The following is a 15,703-nucleotide window of genomic DNA, read 5'->3' as shown; positions in this document are numbered from 1 at the left end:
CATAAGGAAACAGAGACTGAAAGAAGTGACAAAACCTTTTATACTAGGTTGAACAAAGGAAGACAGTTGTGGAAAACTAAACTGTGTGTGGGTGGTAAAGGAAGATAAGAAGAATTATTTTAATAAGGTCTGTTTTACAGAATTCTCTAGTCACAATTTCCTGTCCTTGATAATTAAGAATGTTACTTGCCCTCTGATACAGGGAGGACATCTAAGGGCCTTACCATCTGTTTTCAAGAAGAAAAGGAGGAGAGTCAGAGTGCCTTTCTTATAACTGCTGTTTAAGTACCTTTAGCTCATAATAATTTTTATGTCACAGAGACATATTTTGGGGTGACATACTATAATTTCCTTCAACAGCAACATCTAGACTGATGTTTGACCAAACCAATGGGTACCATAGCCTAGGCAAGTTGACACATAAAGTGAACCATCACATCCACAAAAGCCAAAGAGGGTGGGTGCCCCTTTGCTGTGATGGTCTCTGTGGCAGCATTCATACCTGGGACTGCAGTTGTGGGTAATCCTTTCCCACTGGCTTTCCCTTGTCTCCATCCAAGAGTCTTATGGGATAACTGAGCAAAGGGGAAGGAATGTGCTTTGTAAGTACATATCTTGAGGAAGCACTGGTGAGCCAGAAGGGGAGGAAACACTTGAATGTCTGGAGCACTACAGCCTATGAGTGCTGGGAGCCCATATAAAGTTGGAGAGTCCACTTCCTTGGATTTCTGTGGCCAAGAGACAACAAAGCCCATCTAATAATACACAGGCTCAAGCCACTTCGTTTCTCAAATTTAGTAGTATGTGAAAAAACAAAAAGAAGCAAAAGCAGGGTTCCAAAATTGTGCTATGATTGAAATGGTTGCACTTGAGAAATGAATGCTTTTAACACAGAGATATTACAAAGCTTTATGATTTTGACAGTCATGCAATAATTGCCAGGTTTACAAAGTTAATCTGAGAAGCAGAGTGCTATAAGACACCAGTTAAGTTGTAATCTGAAAGTCTCCTTCCTTTCTTGTGGGCATGTCTCTGACTGAATATATAACCAACACCCTTTAGAAGGAATGTTCAAAACCTACATTTGAGGCTTTCATGAATGTGAAGCCCAGGCAAAAAGTCCCTCTCAGCCTGGGCTAGGCTCCCGATACAGCTTTAACATGCCTCAATTTCTTGTTATTTTTATGGCCTTAAGGAGGGGGTCCCAGACAGAATTAATAATGTGGTCATGAGTCACATCCTCAGCCCTGGCTTCATACTTTTTTTCCAGTTATAGATTTACCCTCAACTGAATTTATAATTACTTTTAGGACGTAAGTTTTTCCCCTAAGGCTAGAAAGGATTAATTCATTCATTACAGAGCTACTACTAGACATTGTTCTAGAGGTTGTGGGTAGAACAAAGCTGTCTATCGTCATGGAGTATCGTCATCTACTCTAGTAGATGGAGACAGAAAATAAGCAATACATATAAAAGGAAAATTAAGTAGCGTGTTAGAAGATGATAAGTGGTATAGGAAAAAAATCATCAGGGTAAATGGGATCCAGAGTGTGGAGGTAAGAGGGGACCTGCTGCTCTATTAAATAGGGTGGTCCTGGTAGGTTTCACTGAGGAGACATTGAGAAGACTCCGGCAAAGACTGGAAGGAGGTGAGGGAGTCAGCCTGGAGGAAATGGGAAAGAGTATCCATGGAAGAGGTAACGAATACAAAGGCTCAGTGTGTGTGCATATGAATGCGTTTATCTGATATACTTGAGAATTAGCAAAGAAGCCAATATGGTTGAAACTAAATGATCAAGTGGAGAGTAGTAGGAGTAGTAGGAGACAAGTTCAGGGAGGTAATGGAGGCCAGAACATGTATAGCTATATAGGAATTTGGTTTTTCTTCTGATTTGTTGTCAACTTCCCCCTCCCCCCCATTATTATGCCCCGTAGGAGACTTTTTAGATGTTTATTTTCCTAATTGCTACCCTCTCATGAAATTTTAATACCATAGATATAGCTTCTATTTATCTATGTACTGTGGCCCTTTGGAGGGCTAGAAACCATTATAATATCCAAGATTTTTTCACCCCCTGCTCCCCAAAAAACAACTTTCATCCCCTTGGAGATGATATTGTTCCTGTCGAGAATGCATGCTGAGTGAAATAGGGACTCACCAGGGAGTTTAAACAGAGGAATGACATGATCTTACTATTAAAAGGATCATTCTGGATATTCTGTTGAGAAAAGGCTATAGGAAAGTAAGTGCGGAAGCAAGAAGACCAATTAAGTAAGAGATTATGGTGACGTTGACCAGGGTAGTACTAGTGGAGGTATTGAGAGGTAGTCAGATTATAAATATATCTTGAAGGTGAAACCAATAGGATTTCCTGAAGCATCGAGTGTAGGATGTGAGAAAAAATAAAGCAATAAGAATGATTTTAAGGTGTTTGGCCTGAGCCACTGTAAGGATGGCATTATCAACTTAGTGGGAAAAGATAAGGATAGAGTAGTTAATTTAGAGGGCAGTTGGTGGTGGAATCAGTTCATTTTTGCCCATATCTATCTGGTGTGTATCCAAGTGGAGATTTTGAGTAGGCAGATAGAAGAGTCTGGAAATCAGGAAGGAGTTCTGTGCTAGAAATATAAATTTGGGAGCTATTGGTTAATAGATGGCCATGATATTGGATACGCTAAACAAGGGAGTGAATGTAAATAGAGAAGAGAATCAAAGTCTGATCCCTGGGGCATGCCAACATCAAGAGATTGTGAGAAGAGGAGGAATCAGTGAAGGAGTCTGGGAAGGAACAATTTACCAATTGTTAGGTTAGAGGAAACCAGGAAAGTGAGGTGTCCTGGAAAACAAGTGAAGAGTATATATCAGGGGGGAGTGAGTGATCAGCTGGTGCAGACACTGCTGATAGGTGCTGAGAACCATCAGTAGGTGATTGATTGTTGGATTATGTGCTATGAAGGTCATTGATAATTTCAAGAAGGACAGTTTCAGTGGAATGGTCAGAACAGAGTCTGATATAAGATTAAGAGAATGGGAGTGGAGAAATCAATTACATTGAGTAAAGTCATATACTTTTAAGAGTTGTACTGCAAAGGAATCAAAGAAAAGGGGCAGTAGCTGGTAGGAGGATTAATCAGTGGATTAATCACTGGATTAATCAGTGATCAGAACAGACCTTGGTGATCAACGGGGTCAAGGGAAGGTTTTGTCAAATTGAGAGAATAAAAGCAGAGTTCTATGCTGTTAGGAATAACTCAGAAGCAGTGGGGGGTGGGGGCGGGTGGTGATGTAGGAGAGAGCAAAGAAAATTTCTGGGGCAATAGCCTTGTGAAATTGAGGGAGGATGGGGTCTAGTGAAGGATGGTCTTTAGATAAGAATATGGACGGTTCATTCATGGCAACTGATAGGCAGGCTGGTTAGATGCTGATAGTAGCTGGATAGAAATGCGGGTGGGGGAGTCTGTGAAATATTTTCAGAATTGGGGACTACATGGGGCGCCTGGGTGGCGCAGTCGGTTAAGCGTCCGACTTCAGCCAGGTCACGATCTCGCGGTCCGTGAGTTCGAGCCCCGCGTCAGGCTCTGGGCTGATGGCTCGGAGCCTGGAGCCTGTTTCCGATTCTGTGTCTCCCTCTCTCTCTGCCCCTCCCCCGTTCATGCTCTGTCTCTCTCTGTCCCAAAAATAAATTAAAAACGTTGAAAAAAAAATTAAAAAAAAAAAAAAGAATTGGGGACTACAGCCATTGCCTAGGAGAGAGGGGGAGATGATGTATTTGGAGTTTGAGGACACAGGCCTAGGTGTGAAATGGTCATCCCAGAAAGAGTGACTAAGGAAGGTGGATGACAGCATCGTCAGTGGAGAGCAGCTCACGGAAGTGAAAGGCTGTGGTGTTGAAAGATTCACCCACATGGATTTTGAAATTGCTGAGTGTTAGGACAAGTAGGGAATTGGAGAGAGTGACACTGAGCCAGGAGCTGACATTGTTTAGAAATGAGGGAGGAGGGTTGTTGGCAGATAACAGGAGCAACTTGTGGTAGGATCTGAAAGGCCCTGAGCAGTTATGAGCTTGAGTCCCTTCCAGGTCAAGGCAGTGGAGCTGGGAATGTGGCAGGTGAGGGTGGGCAAATGTGGCCTCAGAGGCATGGCACAGTGAGCTGGAAAGCCAAGGCTCAGGGCCAGCCAGTCAGCAGCAAGTGACCAAGCCGACTGGGAGCTAGAGTAAGGAAGGTCTCTCCTGCCTTCATTAGAGGGTGAGTGTGATTGGGGCAAGCATCTGTATTTAAATGATCCTGATGGTAAGATGGAGATGTGTAAATTCCCAGAGCTCCTGGTGCACATGATCCTATAGGGCCTGAATGGATGGGAGTCCAGTTGGCACCACTGTGGACTTGTTAAAGAACAATTTCTTGCATTTGTGGAGTTACAGCCCTGTATTACTTGTATTTGAAAATATCAGCTCATCCTCATTCTCTATTCAGTCCCTCAAACCTCAGCTCAGGGCTGTCATTAGAATTTAGCCCCTTGCCTTGCAAACTAAGATTATGTTCATAAACTGGGGCTTTATTTTCTCAAAATTAGGCAAAACAAAATCAAATAAAATTCAGGTCCACAAATCCAGTATCATCTCTTTCCCAATTACCCCTCCCTCTCCATCATCCCCACCTCCCTTACCATAAAACCACCCATGAGAGGTAAGGAAGCCAAATTTGATGACCCTTTCTTTTCTCTCCTCAAATAAATGACAATGTAGCCACTGCAGAAAGAATAAAGGCCTGGGCAAGTCTTGGCAGATACTCCAAAGAGAGGAAGGGTGGGAGACCAGAAAGGGGCTAAGATGGAGGTGGGATGGTAATATGAACCCAGAGGGGTGTATGCTAGATCATGGGGTTCAACCAAGTTCTAAATCGTCTCAGGGACAGAGGGGGTTGGACCCATCAAGGAGAACTTTCCTGGGTTGGACATGGGAGAGAGTCCTTTCTGATTCTGACTTTTCCCTTGAAAACTCTTCCCAAGTTGATTAGATTGTAATGAAGATATGAGTTAATATTATTTCATGATTCTTTAACGTTTTCATCACCAATGACCCCCTTTGTTATGGACTAAATGTCTCCCCTCACCCCCTTTTATATGTTGCAATCCTAACTCCAAATGTGATGGTAGTAGGTAGAGCCTTTGGGAGGTGATGGGGTCCTGAGGGTGGAGCCCTGTGAGTGGGATTAGGGCCACAATAAGAAGAGACTGGGGAGAGCTTCCTTCTTGTCTCTTTTCTCTACCACATGAGGATAAAACTAGAAGTCAGCAGTCTCAACTCAAAAGAGGGCTTTCACCAGAACCTGACCATCCTGGCACTCTGATCTTGGACTTCCAGGCTCCAGAACTAAATTTCTGTTGTATATGAGCCACCCAGGCTATGGTACTTTGGTACAGCAGTCAGGACTGAGACACCCTATTTTTAGTCTCTTTTTACAACATTATGATATGATGTAACCTTTCCCCCATTTTTGTTTCAAATTTATTAAAATTTTTCATTTCTGTTTCCAGTATCATTGGATACCTTCAACATCCATTTCTACTAAGTATTTCATTAAAAAAAATTTTTTTAATGTTTATTTATTTTGAGAGAGAGAGAGAGAGAGAGAGACGGAGTGCAAAAGGGGAGGGCAGAGAGAGAGGTAGACACAGAATCTGAAGCAGGCTCCAGGCTCCGAGCTGTCAGCACAGAGCCTGATGTGGGGCTCAAACTCACAAACCGTGAGATCATGACCTGAGCCAAAATCAGTTGCTTAACCGACTGAGCCACCCAAGTGCCCTTCTACTAAATATTTTAAATACTTCAGATAGTTCACAGACCCCACTGCCTAATTTCCTTTGTGACTGTCATTTACTCTACTGCCTGGGTCAGTTCCTGTGTGTTGTCAGTCCTGTCCATATTACTATTGCTTTTCATCAGAGCTGACTTCATGGGTGCTCAAACTGTACAGTCACACAGGGTCCCGTGCTCAGAAGGGCCTGTGCTGGGTTTAATGCTGTGCTGTCCCCATCTTGAAATTTGTAATAATTTTTGAACAAAGGGCCCCACATTTTCATTTTGTACAGGGCCCCCACATGTTGTAGTTGGTCCTGCCAGTCACGACTGGGAGAGGTCCTGGGGCTGGTTGGGGGCATAGCCCTGAATTACTCTGACAGGCTGCTCAAGACTCTGGCAGGAGGGAGGGAGACTTCCACTTTCTCACAATCCATATCTCAGACCCACTTTGTTTCCTTGAGTTAAAAAATTATAAACATGAAATCACTGCTTCACTATATACTAATTTGGAAGTAAATTTTAAAAAATAAAAAATAAAGTTAAATTATAAAAAAAAAGTGACACGGATGGTTTAAGGACAGATTTACATTTACAGATTTGTGGCTATATTTCTAAAAATCATAAAATGTCTAATGTCACTTTATTGTAATAAGGATTTTTTTAAGTAAAAAAAAAAATTTATAAACATGAGGGGTGCCTGCGTGGCTCAGTCAGTTAAGCGTCCAACTCTTGATTTCAACTCAGGTCACGATTGCAGGGTCATGGGATCTAACCCCCGTCAGACCCTGTCAGAACCGGCTTAGGATTCTCTCTCTTTCCCTCTCTCTCTGCCCCTTCCCTGCTCATGCTCAATCTCTCTCTCTCTCTCTCTCTCTCTCTCTCTCTCTCTCTCTCTCTCCCCCTCTCTAAATAAACTTAAAAAAAAATTGTAAACATGGACACAGATTCCCTCTTGCCTCTTTATTTGGAAAACCCTGCCACAAATTCTGTGCCTGTTGCTTTCATTTTTGTTTCCTTGTGCTTTATTTCATTTCCTCCCAACCAAGTGTGTACGTGGTGCAAACAGCCAAGAGTTGTTCTTGGTGGGGACCCCGTTCACCACCTCCCATGCCCCTTTTTGCCCCCACCAGGCAGGCAGCCATGCACTCCTGCACAATTCCTGCTGCTGTCTTTGAACTTTCTGCCTCCAAATGCACTGAGGGCCCAGAGTGGTAAAGGGTAGAAGGGAAAGGAGATCAAAGGAGAAGGAATGGAGAGGAGGAGAGCTGGGGGGGGCGGGGGGGGAATGAAAGGAAGAGAGAAGCAAAGGGCGACTAGCTGAGGGTTGGGAAGTGCTTGGGATGAGACCCCCCCCTTTAAACTTATTTTATTTCTTAGAGAGAAAGAGAACAAGTCAGGGAGAGGGGCAGAGGGAGAGAGAGAATCCAAAGCAGGCTCCACGTATATATACGTATACATATATATAGAGAGAGAGAGAGGGAGAGAGAGAGAGGGAGACAGAGGGAGAGAGAGAGAGATTGTGCATACTATTTGATTTTTTGGCCTACCGAAAATTCAACTATGTACACACATATATTCAACTACCCATTTAAAAGAGCTACCTAGGGGGTACCTGGGTGGCTTAGTTGGTTGGCTGTCTGACTCTTGATCTCAGGGTCATGAGTTTGGGCTCCATGCTGAGCATGAAGCTTACTAAAATAATAAAATAGAGTAGAATAGAATAGAATAAAAAAATAAAACTACCTAATATTCAGTCATTTAATTTATGTAATTTAATAATTTCCTATTGTACACCTGGTTATTTAAATTGTTTTCAATTTTCATTTTTAAACAGCATGGACTGAAATTTCTTGTGCATATCCAGGATATGCACTTTCTAGATAGGATAACTTTCTAGAAGGAGCATTTTAAAGGATGGCAGTCCACAGTGTAGAGTAGTGGCAAAAGCATGTATTAAAAACACTTATATGCTCTGTAATTTAGTTACATCATTTAGTCCCTCTGTAACTCTGTTTTCTGCATCTATAAAATGAAGGTGATAGCATACTGCTTCATGGGCAGCTGTGAGGATTGAAAGAACTAATAACACACTTAGCCTAGTGTCTGGAACATGATAAGAGCTCAATAAATGTGAGCTATTATTACTGCCAGACAGCTCTTTCAAAAAGTTGCACAAATTACACAGCACCCTATACTAGGATATACTCTCACTTGAATTAATGTTAGATATTATCCTCCTTTTAAATTAGTGATTCTCAACTTTGCCTATACATAGGAATCATGTGGGGAACCTTAAAAAATACTGATACCCTGGTCCCACTCCCAAAGATTCTGATTTAATTGGTCTGGGATGTGACCTTCAGCATTGGAATTTTTGAGGCTCCCCAGGTGATTCTGATATACCGATATGTGAGTTATCACTGTTTTATTTTCTCTTTGGTGGAAAAATATATATATTGGTGGTGCTAACAGCTGGGAGGAGGGGGGTGAGGAGTAACTGCTTAATGGGTACTAGCTTTCCTTTTGGGGTGAAGAAAATGTTTTGGAACTAGATGGATGTGGTAGTTACATAACACTGTGAAAGTACTAAATGCCACTGAATTGCTCACTTTAAAATGATTAATTTTGTGTTATGTGAATTTCACTTCAATAAAAAAACAGAAAAATATTATGTCTTTTTTTAATATCTTTTAAAATTTTTTTAAATGTTTATTTATTTTCAGAGACAGAGACAGAGTAGGGGTAGGAGCAGAGAGAGAGAGAGGAGAGAGAATCCCAAGCAGACTCCATGCTGTCACCAAAGAGCCTGATGTGGGCCTCCATCCCATGAACTGTGAGATCATGACCTGAACCAAAACCAGGAGTTGAACGCTTAACTGATTGAGATTCAGGTGCCCCTATTTTAATTTCTTTTACAATTATGATTGAGGGTTTAATTATATGTTTAGTAACCATTAGGGTGATTTTTCTTTTACTCTTTTTCTTAAGCCTGTCTATTGCTCACTTTTCTGCTAAGATGTTCATTTTACTGTTTGTAGGAGCTGTTAGAATGTTAACCTTTGTCTGACTCGGGTTTCAAATGTTTTTTTCAGTTTGCTTTTTGTCTTTTATTCCTGTGTTTTTTTTTTAATTTTTTAAACATTTATTTATTTTTGAGAGACAGAGTGAGACAGAGCATGAGCAGGGGAGGGGCAGAGAGAGAGGGAGACACAGAATCCGAAGCAGGTTCCAGGTTCCAAGCTATCAGCACAGAGCCTGATGTGGGGCTCGAACTCACAAACCACGAGATCATGACCTGAGCTGAAGTCGGACACTTAACCGACTGAGCCACCCAGGCGCCCCAATTCCTGTGTTTTTTGATGTACAAGTTAAGTTTTTTTTCTTGTAATTAAGCTGTCAAGTTTTTTATGATTTTGCCCTTCAGTGTCAGGCTTAGAAAGTACCCCCCCAACCACCCCCCCCCCCACACACACTAGAAAAAGAGCAAACTAAACCTAAAGAGAACAGAAGGAAGGATATAATAAACATTAGAGTGGAGATAGAGAATACAAAATAAAGTAGTAGAGAATTCAAAATAATAGGGAAAATCCATTAAACCAAAAGTTGGTTCCTTAAAAACATCAACAAAATCAACAAATTTTTAGCCCAACTGACTATGAAACAAAGAAGACTCAAATAAATAAAATCAGAAATGAGTTTCAGATAACATTACTATTGACCTTACAGGAAAAAGAAAAAGATTGTAAGAATATTCTGAATAGTTGCCAACAAATTAAATAATCTAGATGAAATGGACAAATTCCTAGAAACAATGTACCAAAACTGATTCAAGAGGAAATAAAAAATCTGAATAGACCTATAACAAGTTAGGAGATTGAATCAGTAATCAAAGACTTTCACAAAAGGAAAAGTCCAGGACCAGAGGGCTTTACTGGTATTATCCAGTGAAAAATTCTACCAAACATTTAAAGAAGTATGAATACCAGAGCGCCTGGGTGGCTCAGTCGGTTGAGCGTCCGACTTCGGCTCAGGTCACGATCTCGCGGTCCGTGAGTTCGAGCCCCGCGTCGGGCTCTGGGCTGATGGCTCAGAGCCTGGAGCCTGCTTCCGATTCCGTGTCTCCCTCTCTCTCTGCCCCTCCCCCGTTCATGCTCTGTCTCTCTCTGTCTCAAAAATAAATAAACGTTAAAAAAAAATTTTTATATTCATTAGCAATTAATCTAAAAGGGACATTTAAATAACAATACCATTTATAATACATAAAAAGAATAATATACTTAGAAATAAAGTTAACCAAGGAGGTGTGAGACTTGTATAAGGAAAATTACAAAAAAAAAAATTGCTGAAAGAAATTAAAGAAGATCTAAATAAATGGAAAGACATCCATATTCATGGGTTGTTAAAAGACTTAATATGGTTAAGATGGCCATACTGTCTATCATACTGCAAAGTGATCTACAGGTTCAGTGCAATCCTTATAAAAATCCCAATGGCCTTTTTGCAGAAAGGGAAATCACTCCTAAAATCCATAAATCAAGAGAATTGAAAACATATGTCCACCACAGAAAAACGTACACAAATGGTTGTAGCAGTACTATTCACAATAGCTGAAAGGTGGAAACAACTCAAATGTCCATCAACTGATGAATGACAAACAAAAACTAATATATCTATATACAATGGAATATCATTCAGCTGTTAAAAGTGATGAAGTCCTGATTCACACTGAAACATGAATGAGTTTGGAAATGAAAGAAGCCAAAAACAAAAGGCTGCTTATCATATGTTTCTATTTATATGAAGTGTGTAGAATGGGCAAATCCATACAGACAGAAAGTTAGTGGTTGCCAGAGGGAAGGAGGGGGGAATGGGGAGTGAATGGTTAATGGATATGGGGTTTTCTTTGGGGTGATTAAAAGATCTGGAAGTAGTGGGAATGGTTGCACAATATTATGAATGTACTTAATGTCACTGAATTGTACACTTTAAAATGTTAAAATGATGAACTTCATGTTATGTATTTTGTACTACAATAAAAAGTCCTTTCCAATGCAAGATCAAGTAAATTTTTACTTCCAAAAATAATAGGTTTTTTGTTTTATTATCAAAATTTTAACTCTTTAATTAAAAATTTTTACCCAAATTATCACAATACCATTTATTGAATAATGTCTTTATTCTGCACTGGTTTGAAATGCTGCCTTTATCATATGGTCTGAGGCCAGGCTTTCTCTCCAGCATGTGATTGGATTTTGCAGTATTATTAGCCTCTCTAGTCTGTTTTCAGTATAACATGTTTTTTTATCTATTGTAGTTTAGAGCACATTTTAGTTTAGTACACATTTTAATATCAGAGTACCTCATTATTTAAGCATTTTCTTGGTGATTTTTTAACATTTTTCTCCCAGATGAACCCAATGATTATTTTGTTAGATTAAAACTACCCCTTTGGGGGCACCTGGCTGGCTCAGTTGGTGGAGTGTGCGACTCTTGATCTTGGGGTTGTGAGTTCGAGCCCCATGTTGGGTGTAGATATTACTTAAAAATAAAATCTTAAAAAAAATACCCCTTTGGAATTTTAATCGTAATTGCATTTAAGTTGGACATATTTACAATACTGTGTATTCCTGTCCAAGAACATATGTCTATTTATTTAACTCTTCTTCCATGTCATTTAGTAAAGTTTTGAAGTTTAATTTATATACATATTATACTTTTATCACTTCATTTCTAGAAAATTAAGTTGTTTCTGTTGAAACTTTGGTGACTGATCATTGGTAGTATGCAGGAAAATATAAGGGAAAGCTATTAGTTTTTGTTTAAATATTTTATAACTAGCCATGTTACTGAGTTATAATTGACTCTAACAATTTTCAGGTGCTTCCTTTGGTTTTTAGGTAATGATATCATACATGAATAATAGAAATTTTGTTTATGCCTTACCGTGTAATCTTGGGCATAGTTCCATCATAGTATTTAACTACCAAATGTAAAATTCTTGCAATATTGCCTGGTACACAGTAAGCATTTTATAATCTTAGTATTATAATAATGATACCATATTCTCTAACAGAAAAATTGGAGGGGGGGGGATGGTACCTGGCTGGCTCATCAGTTGATAGAGCATGTGACTCTTGATTTTGGGATTGTGAATTCGAGCCCCATGTTGGGTGTAGAGATTACTTAAAAACCTTAAAAAAAATGTTTGGTGTTTTATCCTTTATCTTTGATATTAGTTGTTGGTTTGAGATAGATTTAAAATATTTTTTCATGATATAGAAGTATTTGCTTCTATTTTTCTAGAGCTTTTGTTTGTTAAGATAAATGTTGTCTGTTTAATTTCACAGAATACTGATTTGCATCCATCTGAATTGTCCTTTCTCCTTTTTATACAATAAACTATATTAATAGATTTTCTAACGTTTAGCTAGTCCTATGCTATAATAAACCCAAATTGGTCGCAGTATCATTAAAATGTTGAATCTGATTTGCTTATTTTTTTTATAATCATTATATCTATACTTTTAAATGAGATCAATGTAAGGTTTTGTATTTTTTTCTATGTTGTGTGTGTTAGCCAGGAGTTGGTGTCCAGGTTTCTGTTAGCTTCATAAAATGACTTGGGAAATACTCCACTTTCCCCAATGTTCTGCAGCAGTTTTTACAGTATAGAAATGATTTATTTCTAGAACATTTGAAAGAATTTACCCTCAAAGCCAATTAGATCTGACATCTTTCTTGGAAGTATATTGTTGTAAACCTTAAAAAAATCTCATTTGTGATTTGTGATAAGTTCAGGATTTTAACTTCTTATATCAATTTTGAAAATTTCCTAGAAAATCACCCATTTCGTCAATATTTTAAAATGTTTTAGCCTAGAGTTGTATAAGCAGTCAATTCTGCAATAACACAACATAAGCATTCCTAAAAATTACTAAAATCACACAGTGAAAACCACAGGGTTTAGGGGGAAAATGGGATTAGGGATATAATCTTCAAAAACTTTGTCAATGACACATTAAAAAAAGATGTGAACGTAATAAAACCATAGCACACTACAATAAACATGGCCCTATATATTGAAAAAAACCCAGAAATTTGCTTGTGGAAGTGGGCACTGGAAAAGTTGCAGCTTGAGAATGTTTTGAAGTGGCCAAGGAGGAAATCTAAAATTGGTCCAAGGTGTAACACTAGATCTGGGTGGGTGTGGCTCCTAACACATCCAGGTTGCTGAGGTAACTGGCAAATGCTTTAGATGAGTGCTCTGTGGGTTTCCTACAGAGCTGGGTGCAGTTTTTTGCATTCACGTGGGGTTCCCCCTGAAGGTCTCTCAGTAGCACCCTAAAGTACTGATTTATTTCCAACAGGTTCCAGAGGGTAGATTTACAGCAAGTTCTGCTGCTGTGACTCCACAGTGACTTCTCTGCCATTCAGTGGGCCGTGACTTGAGTCATCTCCAAAAGATCTGGATCTCAGCCCTAGGAGCAGTAGCTGCCTCTTATCTCTGCTATTCTTACGAATCGTTGTTCTTGGGAAGAATCCACTCTGACTCTCTCAGGTAGATACCCTCTTCCTATAGTGGGAATTTGTCATGCCAAAGTCCTCCCATTATGGAGTCACAATATATCAATAAAACAACTACAACGAACACCAAATACATTTTGTGAAAATTTACAAATGAATGACGAAATGTAAATTCTCTCACAGATGGTGAGATTGTTTTGGATATGATGAATTGTTATCTAAAGCTGTGGCAAAAAAGGTAATTCCCCAGATGGGTAAGCCAAGCTTTGTGCAAAGACCCAGAGTGGGAGTGGGGGATTGGTTTTTGGCACACCAGAATGAAATCTGCCTGTTTACAGGAAGTTGGATTGGTTTCAAAGGACGGAAAGTGAGACTCCAGGATTCAGGGGATGGGGGGTGGGAGTGGATGAGGAACTAGGACTTAGAAAGGTAGAAAAAAGAGACACAGGGCTTGGAAGAATTGGCAGTATCAGACGGAACATGCATATATGCCATATAACAATTTCCATGCCTTCTCTCGGGAAGTTACCAGAGTGAACTCACTCTTTAATGCTCCAAAGGCCTATTAAACTTTTATTGTTTTATGCTGTACCTGGGTCCATGGTTCATGCTGAGTATTTAAGAGAAACGTCTAGGCTGTCATGGATCCATTCATGGAGTGCAAGATTCTGACTGTCAGGTTGGTGTTTGTGGCTCTGGGGAGTACCTCTCTTGCCTCCACTGCCTCTCATCACTGGCTCCTGTGTTTTCTTCCTGTGCAACTGAGGGAAGCTGTCCATCTCCTTACCTGTGCCTCCTGTGACTCCAGGGGCAGCCATTACAGGGTGAAACATCATCCTTAGGAGGAGGGTGAATGGTTAGGTGTTAGGGTCTATTAGGGAATCCAAAACACAAACCTTCAGAAGAGATCATTTCAGGGAAATTCCTGTGGAGAAAAAAAATAAGCAATTCCCCATGGTTATTAGCTCTCCTCACCCTTCAAAAGTGTTTCCTTTCTTGGGGGCACCTGTGTGGCTCAGTCGGTTAACTGGCTGACTTCTGCTCAGGTCATGATCTTGCAGTTGGTGAGTTCAAGCCTCGTGTCGGGCTTTGTGCTGACAGCTCAGAGACTGGAGCTTGCTTCAGATTCTGTGTCTCCCTCTCCCTCTCTCTGCCCCTCCCCAACTCGTGCTAAGCCTCTCTCTGTCTCTCAAAAAATAACTAAATGTTAAAAATTTTTTCAAAAAAAAGTGTTTACTTTCTATCCCACTGTAAGAGAAAGAGATGGAAATCTATGGTGTTGTCTCTGCTTTTTAGCAGGGCGGGGGGGGGGGGGGGGGGAGCCAGGAATTCAGTGGGGGTGGGGGGGGGGGTGGGAATCCCTTTCTGAAAAGAGAGTGGGTAATTGGCTGGAGTGACTTTTGCTGTGTCTTTTGGAAATATGAGTATGGTAAGAAGCTAAGAATATCTCCTAGAGAAGGCATTTCTCTGTTTGTCCGTAAGTCAAAAGTGGAGATCTGGGGCTTAATATAGTACAGATACATTTTGTTTGGACTGTTTAAACAATGCTGAATGGGTTGTTGATAGTTAAACAGTAGGGGCTTTCAAATGAAAATACGGATTTCTGGTTTCACTTAAGTGGTTGATCTGGCAAGATTGGTCTTTATTCTAAAAGTATGAAAGAGTTTGGCAGGAAAACCCTAATTCCTTAATAATCTGTTCCAAGGAAAGTGTTGATTTCATTTCCAGAGTAACCTTTCACTGTGAGAAAGAGTGAGACTTCTTGGAGCTAAAACTTTCCACCTTTTAAAAAAGCTAAACCGTAACATACATAAAAATATATAAATCATAAGTGCTCAATGAAATAAAAGATAACACACCTGTGGAATCATCACTCAAGTCAAGTAGACATTACTAGTATCCTTAGGAACTTTCTCTCATGCCTTCATTCCCATCACTACCACCCTTTCTTCTTTCCAGGTGTAAACATTATAGTTTATTTTTGCCTGATTTTACATTTTATAGAAGTGTAATCATACACTGTGTACTTTTTTGTGTCTTCTTTTTTTATTATTAAGAAGATGTGTCTTCATTCAATATTTTTGGTGAGATTCATCTACATTGTAGCGTAAAGCTATTATTCATGTTCATCTCACGGTACTCCAGTATATGAAAATACAACACTTTATTTATCGTTGCAGTGGTTGGTAGACAATTGGGTTGGTTTCAGTTTTTGACTATTTTAAGTATTGCTACTATAAATCTTCTTGCCCGTGTCTCTTAGTGTGCACATGCATGCCTTTCTGTTGGGTATATACCAACAAGCTAAATTGCTTGGTCCCAAGGTATACGTATGTTCAACTTTGGTACTTACTGCCAGTTTTCCAAAGTGGCTT

The 15,703-nt window shown here is 39.8% G+C and overlaps 1 protein-coding gene across 4 annotated transcripts in view; it reads left to right on the top strand.

Annotated features, from left to right (window-relative positions):
• The window catches only part of LOC132689547 (NXPE family member 3-like), a 73,301-nt gene that overhangs the window by 6,032 nt on the left and 51,566 nt on the right, over window positions 1-15,703 (top strand). For all 4 annotated transcript variants that reach the window (XM_078440433.2, XM_078440431.2, XM_078440430.2 and 1 more), the window contains 2 exons: window positions 8,528-8,695; window positions 13,172-13,362. The gene's annotated coding sequence lies outside the window, so the exon portion shown is untranslated. The remainder of the gene's footprint in view (window positions 1-8,527; window positions 8,696-13,171; window positions 13,363-15,703) is intronic.

This window comes from Panthera onca, chromosome E3 (assembly GCF_046562875.1).
Source record: "Panthera onca isolate mPanOnc1 chromosome E3, mPanOnc1 haplotype 2, whole genome shotgun sequence".
Lineage (NCBI taxonomy): Eukaryota > Metazoa > Chordata > Mammalia > Carnivora > Felidae > Panthera > Panthera onca.
This window is presented reverse-complemented; position numbering and strand designations above follow the sequence as displayed.